Source organism: Lynx canadensis, chromosome C2 (genome assembly GCF_007474595.2).
Source record: "Lynx canadensis isolate LIC74 chromosome C2, mLynCan4.pri.v2, whole genome shotgun sequence".
NCBI classification, from domain to species: Eukaryota; Metazoa; Chordata; class Mammalia; order Carnivora; family Felidae; genus Lynx; species Lynx canadensis.
The window spans coordinates 78,135,367-78,147,407 of NC_044311.2; positions in this window are offsets into that span (position 1 = coordinate 78,135,367).

The following is a 12,041-nucleotide window of genomic DNA, read 5'->3' on the forward strand; positions in this document are numbered from 1 at the left end:
TTTCCATATGCTTGTGGACTGCACGGTTCCATAGAGTGGGACAATTTCTGTTGTGTGTGCGGAGCTGCCTTCCAGCCATCCGTGTCGTTCCAGAAGCACTCCCTCCTTTGTCTCTTCAGCAGCCAGTGATACTATTTGCTTTTGCGTTGCATTTTGCCCCCGATTTACAAAAATGAGCAGAAAAGGGGAAAAAAATGAAAACTTAATCAGCTCAGTACAGCTAACAAGGTGAGAAGCAGCAGCACACTTTGACAGGTACTATTTGGACCTGAGCACAACTCATGTTCACTTGTGAAGGAAAAGGACAAAGTTAAGAGGCTTATTTGAAATGCTGGAGATCTTAGAATTCAAATGAAACCACATAAATACATATAAAGTTTAGTGGACTTTTTGTACATTTGATGTTCATTATGTACTGGGTTGTACATTATGTTCATTATGTACTGGGTTGTCCTAGTTGAGCATTTTTTAGGAATAAACCAACATTTTACATTTTTAAAAATAACTTATTTATATTTTATTATTTTGTTATTAGTTATTTTAAAAAATGTTATTTTGAGATAGCGCAAGCAGAGGAGGGGCAGAGAGAGATGGGGAGAGAGAATCTCAAGCAGGCTCCGCATTGTCAGTGCAGAGCTCGACGCAGGGCTCAAACTCAAGAACTGTGGGATGGTGACCTGAGCTGAAATCAAGAGTCGGACTCAACCAACTGAGCCACTCAGGCACCGCTCCCTTACACTTCTTAGCTCAAGAGAACTCCTGATCGTTGTCTGCACTGGCTCATCCTCCTCTTTCTAAGATTTTTGCAAGAGTCAGTCACATGGTAAGAGCTAAAGTTACTAGTCTTGGCCTAAAAGACCCTATAGAGATTGAGTTCTTGCTACAAATAATGTTAATGGGGCCTTGTCACACCTGTTAATCCATGGTCCAGACAGCCATGATTTGAGAAGTTAAAGAATATTCTTTTATCATTTGACTCTGAGCTTTAGTTCACTTTAAGTGCTTTGTCTGAAGCACCCTGTAATGTGGAATGATTTGTATCAAAGTTTCACAGATTTTCTTGTTACAAACCGTTGGAGCAGAATGGTGGAGGTAGAGATGTGGGGAGATCTTAAAACCAGGCTCCAAAGCCCGAGCTTTTAGCACTATGGTATAAATTTTTCCCGACGTTAATGTCCCAAAATGTCCCTGAGACAGCTGGTTCCCTACCAAGTAGATAAGCGTCTGTCCAGGAACGTTGCAGGGAGGGTTCTTAGGCTTGGGAGATTGTAGCAATCATGTGTGCTGCCTTGAAACCAGAAGATTCTATGTATTACAGAGTTTCCAAGTGAAGAACACTGAAAACTGTCTTCTTAGTAAAAAATATTTATCGAGTGCTTACTATGGGCCAGGTTCTGTTCAAGTACTTTATACAGATGAGCTCATTAATACGAAAGAGAGACTGTGACCTTCAGTGTCCACATGAGGAAGCCGAGTTACATCTCACAGCTTCAAAGTGGTGGGGCCAGCATTTGAACCCAAGCAGTCAGCTCCAGCATGCAGAGAACTTGATCAAAGGGGATGCAAACCCAAACTGTCACAAAATACCACACTGAGTTTTTCATTTCTCTGGTGGCCTTTGAAGCACGAACTTTAGGGTCTGAAGTTTCAAGCACAGACCTTATCACTGTGGCTCACTTTCAGGAGGAACTGGCTTAGCAGTAGCCATGGGCTATCAGCCAGGGGCATGTCCCTGGGATTTTGGTGCAGCATCTGAATCCAGAGTGATCATGGAATGTCAGACTATCCGGCCAAACTCTGGCCAATTCCTAGAGTGCACAGATATCTTTTATTTAACTCTTGCTGTGGAAAGAGTTAAATTAATGACTTAGACTCAGGTCCAGGAAGAAGACACTTTGACTGATATGCCCCCACAGTTGCCCAGAAAGCAGTCTGTGAATCTAAGCAGTCTGCTCAAGTGTGATCGTGCTTCACCCCAAGTCTGCAGTTCTGAGTCCAAGTGTGGACTGCACAGTGAGACTTTGGATTCCCTGCCAATTAACAGCTCAGCTCTGTGACTCCAGACAAATAGCTTAACCTCTTTGAGCTTCAGTCTCCTCCCCTACCTCATATTACGACCATTAAACAACATGATGTATTTGAAACTTACCGCAGTACCTGCTATGTAGCAAGCGCTCTTTATTTTATTTTATTTTTTTTAATTTTTTTTTCAACGTTTATTTATTTTTGGGACAGAGAGAGACAGAGCATGAACGGGGGAGGGGCAGAGAGAGAAGGAGACACAGAATCGGAAACAGGCTCCAGGCTCCGAGCCATCAGCCCGGAGCCTGACGCGGGGCTCGAACTCACAGACCGCGAGATCGTGACCTGGCTGAAGTCGGACGCTTAACCGACTGCGCCACCCAGGCGCCCCACAAGCGCTCTTTAAATAGTAGTTATTGCTAGGAGCTGAACGTGTCCTCCCCCCAAAAATTCATCAGTTTTAGACCTAATCCCTAGTATGATGGTATTCAGAGGTGGGGCCCTTGGGAGATAATTAGGTCATGAAGGTGGAGCTCTCAGGAATGGAATTAGTGCCCTTATAAGAAGACACGAGAGAGAGACGATCCCTCCACCACAAGAGGACACAACGAGAGGACAGCCATCTGCAAATCAGGAAGCACACCCACACCAGACACTGGATCTGCCAGCACCTTGATCTTGAACTTCCCAACCTTTAGAACTGTGAGCAATAAATGTTTGTTGTTTAAAGCGTCAGTCTATGGTAATTTGTTATAGCTGCCTAAGCTGACTAAAAGTTTTTATTGCTGTTCTGTAATATATGTGATTGAACTGTTTTTGAAGCAATTTGCATTTCTGGTAAAACACATATATATATTTTTAAGTTTATTTATTTATCTTGAGAGAGAGAAACCCTGCACAAGCAGGGAAGGGGCAGAGAGAGAGAGAGAGAGAGAAAGAATCCCAAGAAGGCTCCCTGCTGCCAGCACAGAGTCCGACATGGGGCTTGGGCTCACGAACCGTGAGATCATGACCTGGGCCGAAATCAGAGTCAGATGCTTGACTGACTGAGCCACCCAGGTGCCCCAAACATCATATTTTTGGAACGCTAACAGGTTGTCTGTCCCCAGTGTCCAACAGGGTGAAACATTCATTGACCTGCACATGTGTGGATTTCTGGCCTTGTGACAACCCTCTCCCCCCACATACACCCACTTTGGAAAAAAACCAAACAGGGCAACTGCCGAAGGATTTCTGCAGAGACCAAATGGAAACTGTCACTACTTTCTCAGTTGGCTCCAGGCACAGAAAGACCGGAATGTGCCAGGAGGACATGTACTAAATATGAAAAGGGGAGAAAGGGAAAAGCGAAGCAGCCCCAGAAACCCCTTAGTCTCAGGCGAACCAGTATGGTCGGTCGCCCTAAGGTCCAGCATTGAAGGGGCATCTTGCACAGAAGCAAGCCCTATGGCCCATGTCATTTATGTCACGGGCCAGTGCAGAAGGGGCTGGGAGGGCTAGAGCCAGGCTGCATCCTGAGAATGTTCCCTGAAGAAGGAATCCATGAGAAATGTGCATAGAGGCCCAGAGGAGCAGGGCCAAGGTGCAACTATTACAGCGTGGGCAAGGGCAAGGGCAGACCTTGGGATGCCACTCCCAGGTCTGTTCAAGATGGTCATGCATCTGAAAACAACATTCCACCTTGGACGATTATATAGGGAGACAGGGAGAAAGTTATTTTCTTTGGTAAAAGTTATATATTCACCTGAGCTATGACATTGAAGATAAAGGAATTATGGCATATACCAATGATATGATTAAATTGTAAACTTTGTGAACTTCTCTGTCTTTCATGTCACAGTTTTCCATTTCTTTTAATAAATAACTTTATCCATTTATGCTAAGAATATAGGCCACTTTTTTTTTTAATATTTTTATTTATTTTTGAGACAGAGAGAGATAGAGCATGAGCAGGGGAGGGGCAGAGAGAGAGGGAGACACAGAATCCGAAGCAGACTCCAGGCTCCGGGCTGTCAGCACAGAGCCCAACGCAGGGCTCGAACCCACGACCTGTAAGATCGTGACCTGAGCTGAAGTCGGATGCCTGACCACCCAGGCGTCCCGAATATAGGCCACTTCTATGGTGCCGGGCTTACAGTCATCTAAAAATCTCTTTTATATTATTTTTTCTGGTTGTATGTTGGTGCAATTCTCCCCCTTTTGTTTGCTTTCTTCTCTTTCTATTTCTGTTTGTCTGGTTTTTGTTTGTTTGTTGTGGGGCTATTTGTTTTGTGGTCTGGAGCCAGGCATCTTCTTAAGACGTATATTAACGGTAATAAAATGCGTTAGCTGTTTCTGTGAATAGTGAGTGGTATTGTGTTGAGAATTGCCGCCTACTTCGTCTACTGACAGCAAGCCAGCGAGCTGGTCTCAGAGGCCCAGTCACACCCCGAGTTTGCAGACGCAGTTTACAAAGACCCTTCAGAGGGAAAGCCCAGGACCCGCAAGGCTTCTTTATTTCCACGGGAGGGCGCTGTGGCACTTCCTGAGGACTAAGGGGTTGCCTGCGAAAATTTGGACTGATGGCCGCCAGGTTTCCAGTTGGTTCGAGGGTCTTTTTAGCTCTCGGCCCGGCCCCAACTGACCCCCAGGCAGGGGCCCTGTGTGCTCTTGTGAAGCCTGGGAAAAGCCCACTGGTGTCTGGTGTAGAGAGGGAGTGGGCAAAATTACTTTGAGGGAGACAAAGAGCTGGATTGTGGAAGACTTCACGGACTTAATTTGGTGTAAAAACAATGAGGGCTAATTGCAGACTTTGTCAAAGGGAAACTGGAGAGGAAAACATTATTGATTACACATTTATTAAGCGGCTACGGTATACATGAGCTTTGGAGGCCCTGGGAACCCAGTGATGGCCAGGGGCCAGCCGCTGCAGAAGGAGCCCAGCCAGTGCAGGGTGGGGGTGCAGACTTGTTCCCTCCACAACACCCCCACGGACCCCTCAGCTCGGACTCTTTGCCAACACAGAGCTGAAGGGAGGCTTGCCAATCTAGTAGGGTATGGGCACGCAAGGAAGCACCTTGGGTCACCCCTGGTCCAGCGTTGGTTGAAGACGGTCCCGGTTCATGGGAAGACCCTTCCTAATGACATAATGACGCGCTGGATCCAGCGTGGAGCCATTTCCTCCACTCCTGGAGCATGGCCTCCATCACTGTCCCCCTCCCCATCCACACACCTTCTTTGGAGACGTTATGGTGGGCCTCTCCTGTGTGTGGCCCAGAACCAGACCCTGCCACTGCCTTTCATGGCACAAAAACTACCCCCTCAGCATCATGGCTATTCTCCTCACCCCAGCAGGGAAACTGGCCCCGGGGCGTTAGTGACACCATCAGAGCATTGGAGAGGAGGTAGAACTGAGGCCTGCAGGCACGTGTGGGTTACACTGCCACTCAGGGGCCGTTAGACCCCCTACCCTGCACCCTCCTGCTGTGCCTCAGGGTATGTGGTCAATAACTTTTCCCTGGACTTGTCTTTGAGCTCACGGACAGAGGACATATTGAATAACAAGCTGACTTTAGACCTACATTTTATTACATCAGAAAGTAAATCAACCTTGAACTGTTAGTTTTGGATTTTATACAAAGAGATAATGCTGCCACCCTCTCTCTCTCTCCAATCTCCCAAATTACGTGTGGTCTCTGTTGGTTTATACTTTCTGGGGTAACTGTTTCCTATTCCTTCTTAAATGCGATGCTCCCAAATTGCTTTCGTTGAACGTCACGTTCTCTGTTCTTGTCTCCAAGTATACCCTCTATTAGCGATTTACAGTGAGCGGACATTGTTTTCTAACAGTGATCGAACGGGGGCACGTGGGTGACTCGGTTGGTTAAACATCCAACTCTTGATTTCAGCTCAGGTCACAATCTCACAGTTTGTGAGTTCAAGCCCTGCATCGGGCTCTGAGCTGACAGTGAGGACTCCTTGGGATTCTCTCTCTCTCCCTCTCTCTCTGCCCCTCCCAGCTCGCTCTCTCTCTCTCTCTCTCTCTCCAAATAAATAAACATTAAAAGATTTAAAAAAAAAAAAAGAACAATGATCAAATGACATAGGTTCAATGAGAGCAGTACCGCCTGCCCCCAGGCACTGCTGGCCCTCGTCCTGGCACCCCTAACTGCTGGACACTGCCCTCTCCCGTCTCAGCGATGGTTGTGGGGCACCTAGGGCCACAGTGACTTCTGTGCAGACAGTGGAGGAAGATCTCTTTGCTCTTCTGTGTTACAGGCTGTCAACAGGCATCAAAACAGAAATGCTTGAACTTCCTGAGGTCTTCTGAGGACAGCCTGTCTTCAGTTCTTTCTCATAATAGGGCTTAGATAATGAGTTCAAAGCAGGGCAAGGCAGGAGACAAATCTAAGTAACAGACAATATTTTATTGTTCCCTTTGACCACGGGGGAGGCTTTAGTACCAGGCAGGCCTTCCAGGCTGGGCTCTATTCCAGGGAGGTGGGTTCTGCCCCCGAAGGCCCCCCACCCCCTCTTGCAAATGGTGTCCTGGTGTCTGTCCAGCAGTCTTCAGACACACAGCAACACTGCCTAGGAGGAGGTCGAGGCTCTGGGACCACACAAAACCTCCTAGCTAGCTATGTAGCTCTGTCCCATTTAACTTAAGAGGGGAAGCTCCAACTTTTATTTTTTTCCCAACTTTTAGAAACCACGCGACATTTGTATTGGAAAAGAAAAATCAAAATCATACATACATACACATATGAAAAATTAAAGCATGTTGACCAAGCAGCGAACTTTAGTACTTATGCAAATCAAGTTGCAATACAACAGAATGTATATTGGCATTGTCATTCACGATCCATGTTTAACAGAAATTAAGTTTCAAATGCAAATTTTAGGACAGTAAGCTCGAGGAAGAGACTGTGAGATGTTCAAAAGAAAATTACATTTTTCCTCGAATGTTGTCCTTCATCCATGTCACCAGGGTATGACTATAGGTAATTTTCTAAGTGCCAACACCTGCTGGACCATTCTAGGCTTCTGGGTGGGGCAACCCACCACTATGGAATGAAATGGGGGGCCCATGGCCACGTGGGGTAGTGGGCAGAGGACAAGATGCGGACCCTGGTGAGAATTCAGCCTCCAACATCTGCCTGCTATGCAAATCCCTACACAGAATTTGCATTTAAAAGACAGAGAGGAGGTACTTAAGGGGATTCCAGATGGAATTTTTTCCTGGTCTATATTTGATCTATTATTTTACTTAAGTATTTTTTAATGTTTCTTTATTTTGAGAGAAACAGAGTGTGAGCGGGGGTGGGGAGAGCAGAAAGAGAGGGAGAGAAAGAATCCCAAGCACTGACAGTGCAGAGCCTGATGCAGGGCTTGAACCCACAAACCGTAGGATCATAACCTGAGCTGAAATCAAGAGTTGGATGCTCAACCAACTGAACCACCCAGACGCCCCTTATTTAAGTATTTTTATTTTTATTTCAATAGCCATACTTCTCAATTAAGAATTTCTATATGATGGGGCACCTGGGCAGCTTAGTCAGTTGAGGTCTGACTCTTGACTTCAGCCCAGCTTATGATTCCAGGGTCGTGGGATCAAGCCCTGCATCTGGCTCTGTGCTGAGCGTGGAGCCTGCTTAAGATTCTCTCTCTCTCTCTCTCTCTCTCTGCCTCTCTCCCCTGCTCAAGTGCACTCTCCCTCTCTCCAAAACAAAAAAAAAATTATACAATTTTTTTAAATTTTAAAAAGAGCCCCCATTTATTGATAGTTCACTGTGTACCACCCGAGGTGGAGAATTTGCAAATGTTCTCACTAAATCCTTAGCACATATCTACTAGCCAGGTTTTATTGCCCATATTTCACAGATGAAGAAACTAAGGCATAGCAAGATGAAATCTCTAGTTAGCTCACATAGCTAATAAATAGTGGCACCAGGGGTCAGTTCTGACTCCGAGTGCGGGGCTCCTACTCATGCTAAGCTGCTCCCATTCCTTCCTCCCTACCCATCCTGTCCCTCTCCATCTTACTTACCCTTACCTTCCTGCTAATATGCATCCTCACGCTGCCTCAGTCTCCATTACAATCTGAGTCCTGGAGGCTCAATTGTTGCTTAATGTGCTGAATGATGTGGCTGCCTGTTGCACAATCCCGGCATGGAAAGAGAAAAGTGCCCACATTACCTGCCCTGGCCCTGTGATTGGCACCCTCTCTATTTCAAGCTGTCGCCTTCTAATGTTCTAACAATAACACCAGAAGCAACGACGTTCCACATCCCTACATGTTTTCTAGAGATCACGTAACAAGTAGTGAAGACATGCTACCAGCTGAGAGCCTTGTTAGATTCAAGACGAATGGAGACTTGGTCCCCTCTTACTGGTCTTCCACTAACTAGCCTCATACATTTTCCCTCTCCACTTTTAAGAAGTCTAATCAAGGCAATCTATGGAGAAGAATATTCTCTCTGTTTTTTAGTCTCATTGTAACTCCTTTTGAGAGTCCAGGTAAGTCTTTGGAAACCAGGAGAAATCCTCCTGTCCTATGAGTGGCAAGTGGCCTATGTCACTATCTACTAATTCCTGAATTGCCCTTCACCTGTGCATGTACAAGTTTGCCTCCACTCAGATCGCTGTGACCCCCCAGTGACAAGATGATTCATCCTATTTCTAACCACTGGTGCCAGACTTGCCTATTCAATAAGATGATGAGGTGGTCGCAAAACTAAGACACCTGAGAAGTACCTGAAGAAAGAAATAACAGAGGTCAGAGAAGGGTAGCATGATACAACATGGATGTCCCTAAATACCTACAGCCCAACATATAGAGCAGAGAATTGACTTAGGCTATGTAGATCTTGAGGGGGAGAATCTGGGCCCATTTGTGAGGTTACAAGGTAGGCAGGTCTTGACTCGATATGAAGGAAAGAGTGATTTAGCAATAGAATGGACTGCCAGCATGGTGGAGAGATTCCTGTATGTAAATGTCTTCACGTAAACACCACACACACTGGAGGGGGGCCTCTGAGCTGAGTGGGAAGTTGCCCTAGTGCCTCTCAGACAGCAATCGTGCATAGGGGCCCAATCTACGCCGGGCAGGAGGCAGGTCCTAGGGACACGAGATTAAAAATAACATAGACACTGTTGTCCCATGAGACCCTTTCCAATTCGGGGCATTGTGTTCCTGTGGATTTAACGTCAGCTGAGGGCAGGAACCACAGCTTACACTTTTCTTGTGTGTTTATAATAACCAACATACAGCCAGACCCAATGTGACCATCTGAGGACAATCCTCCTTCTTGTCTGAAAGTGCCACTCACCTTGTTTTGAAGACATCAAAAGTTGATGACAGAGACCAGCAGGACAGATGGATGTGATTTTCTGCATTGACTCTCATGCTCCTGGAAAACATTTAACCAGAAATAATGTAATGACTTACCTTTTATTTACCTTCTAAACCTGAAGTCAAGATAATTTCAACACCCACTGAGTCATCGCTAAAGTCAATAGGTCAAAGTCTCCTCTGCAAAATTGATTTCCAGATATTTTCCACTGACTGAAATTATGTGAATAAACTAATTTATTTATTCTTTTAATTGTTAACCAAGCTCAATACATTTTTCTATTTTTTCACCTTTCTTCAACTATAGCACACAGCCATGTTTTCTATTATTAAGAATAATGATTTGCTCACTTAAAGGCAATGCACAGCAGTCAACCTTCTCAGCTTTCTTTGGGCCCTCTGGTCTTTTGGTTTGGGGTTAATAGAGAAAAAAATGATTGGGCTAAATCTAGGCTCCATCGCTGTGTGATGTGGTCAAGTTGCAGAACCTCTCTGAGCCTGTAAAGGAGGAAAGATGAGAATAGTAAAGCTCCAGTGGAGTTATGAAGAAAACACAGCGATTTCCACAGAATAAGGAGTCGCTAACATGAGCTCTGGTGGTGACATTTTCCTGAGGAGGAGCTATTCCAGCCTCAGAAAGCCCGATCTCCCCATTCTTTCTTTAACCCTGTGGTGGTTCTAGCTTTTGCGAGACTGGACGTTTGCGTGGGTGTCAAGGCCACAGGGAATGGTAAGAACGGTAGGAAGTTTTCCCTCAAACAAAAGATAGTTTCTTTTGTGATCATGAAAAGCTAACCCCAAGGATTACTGTGTTCTTGAGGCAGATTTCACACAGAGCATCACCAGCCAGAACGATTAAAGAACTTTCCTTGAAAGAGTAGAAAGATTTCTGTCCTGGGTTTAGATAAGGCCTCTTCTCCAGGGCTGGGACTAAAGTGTGACACAGGAGAGGCCTAGGGTACAACACTGAAGGAGATGCAACCCTGAGGATGAGCGACTCCTTAAATTTTCCACCTTCACCCTGGCCCTTGCCCCGCCCTAGTCCAGGATTACTCTTCCCCCATCGATCCCCTCAAATGCAGTTTCTCTTTGGGGTTTAGATCTGCAGATCCAGGTCATGGTTATGGGTGAAGCTTGTGGAACTCTTTCCCCACCCAAAGAAAGGGAGTAATTAATCACCGCTGGTCGCTGTGACTTAATTTTTGCCACGCTGAGTTCAGCCCCACATCTCCCAATTTTAGTGTGTTGGCACTGAGTGCAAAGGGCTTTTTCCAAATTATTTCCAGGGCAACTGGTGCTAAGTTACCTTCACAGAAAACCCGATTGGTCCTTGGAGCAAGGGTAGTTTGTATTCCATTGACCGATGTTTTGGATTGGAGAAATAAATTCCAATCTGTCGTCACAAGACAAACATTATGATGATTTTGTATAATAATCTAGAGTTCTTAGCTGATGAGACGTTGCTGGGCCACGTGAGTCAAGGTGAGCTGCTTTACAGCAGATGGTGTCTTCTCATCACTCTACATCCAGGCACCTGACATCACAGATATTGGGTGTTCGATAAACGTTTGTTCCATGCCCATGTGAATGAAGAAACACCAGGCTTACCAGAAATTAATACTCGGCCTTCTCTGGGCCAAGGCCCTTTAAGTACCAAAAAAGGGCAGAGCCAGAAATCCAGCCCAGCAATTAAAGCACCAACCCCTGCCACTTCCTCCCTGCGAAAACCAATTGTCCCTCTGCCTGCCGCTGATGTACACTTGTCGTGTTCTGTTTCGTGAGAGAACGGGTTGCTAGCTCTCACCTCAGTTCTCAAAGCGTGACTCGGTATTACACCCCCTTCTAGTTCTATCCTTCCCCTCTGAGGCCTGTGTCTGTTGGCAGGGCCCCGACACAGGCAAACCCCGGCAACTCTGACCCCATGATCCTTCTTCTTGTCTTGGCTCTTGATTGGTAACTATAAATGCAATATCTGCCTTGGAATAGTTCAAACGCATCACTGCCCTGGTGGGGAGCCCTACTAACAACTGCAGAGGACCTGGTGCCATTTTCAGCTGCCATCTTGAGAACCCTGCCATCAGCCACACGGGGGCTCCATCCAGCAAGCTCTGCCCAGCGCCCTGCTGCCATGTCAGGCAGGCTGTTGACCCTCTACTGGCCCTTAGGCTCTCGGGCCCGTTCTCCTCAACCAGCTTTCGCAAACCTCTGATAACCTCAGCACACTCAGACATGGCTTAAATGGAAAGAGTATTGTCTTAGTACAGTGATGTGGGCCTTACAGATAAATGCACAGATAAGTAGTTAAAACAATGAGACGAATGACCAGAAAGTGGGGTAAATGCCCATCCCCAATTGGCATGCAAAAAAGTTGGAGCCAGGTGGATGAAACGAACCCAAGATCACTTATAAGTGCATGCACCTGGCATGTGAAAACCTTCCCAAGTTTGAAATTTGTGCCATGAGACACAGTGAATACCTGTAGCCCTCCCTTTGACACCCTTGGCTACAAATTTCTTAGAAAACATATGAAGATATCATCTATTTTCATTTTCATTTTCATTGTCAGTAGGTAAATGGCAACACTTCTATCTAAGGAAATTGAAAAAAAAATTCAGGGACCATTTTATTCGGCTTGACTCTAAAGTATTTCAGTTTGTAAGCACTGGGGCGCCTGGGGGGCTCAGTTGGT